The sequence below is a fragment of the Punica granatum genome, chromosome 2 (genome assembly GCF_007655135.1).
Source record: "Punica granatum isolate Tunisia-2019 chromosome 2, ASM765513v2, whole genome shotgun sequence".
NCBI classification, from domain to species: Eukaryota; Viridiplantae; Streptophyta; class Magnoliopsida; order Myrtales; family Lythraceae; genus Punica; species Punica granatum.
In genome coordinates this window covers 25217893-25218519 of record NC_045128.1, presented here as the reverse complement: position 1 = coordinate 25218519, position 627 = coordinate 25217893, and the positions used below count along the sequence as shown (strand labels likewise).

Genomic DNA, 627 nt, shown 5'->3' with positions numbered 1-627 from the left:
TATGGTAAGAATCAAGAAAATTTATATAATCAGCAAAACTTATTTCAATACATATCTAACTAACGTTTTCTCATAAAAATAAATTTGATAGACCGAAAATATCTAGACTGCGGAATAATAAATATTAAAGTAAACTTGAATTTTCAAGTACACATTTTATGTCATTTTATTATATCTTAAATTTTCCGTGCATCCCTCTAGTTATATAGTTGAACCAAAGAAAATCTTGGATTCGTGTTATATAAAACAAAAGAGAAAAGTCAACATCAAGGGGATGTAGCTCAGATGGTAGAGCGCTCGCTTAGCATGCGAGAGGTACGGGGATCGATACCCCGCATCTCCAATCTTTTTGCCATATTTTTTTCCCCTTTGAATTCCTCCTGAGCGAAACTTTTCTTATTATACATAGAGGAAAACAAAATAACAAAATATTTTTTTACACACTTTCTATATTTCCATCAAAAGCTCCTCACTCTGAATTTCTAACCCCACAAAATCATTCTACAAAGGAAAATTGATTTGGAATAGCATTGCTTAGACTTCTACCGTTTCCCTGCAAGTTAAAATTACGAAATTAATGGACGTCCATCGACTTCTTATGTGACCCGCTTCATCAAGGAACACTTC

General features: G+C 32.9%; 1 non-coding gene across 1 annotated transcript; it reads left to right on the top strand.

The window, feature by feature from the left end:
* The first annotated feature begins 270 nt into the window (after nucleotides 1-270).
* TRNAA-AGC lies at nucleotides 271-343 on the top strand. Its single transcript has one exon. It is a non-coding gene; the product is annotated as a tRNA-Ala (tRNA).
* Nucleotides 344-627: the final 284 nt, after the last annotated feature.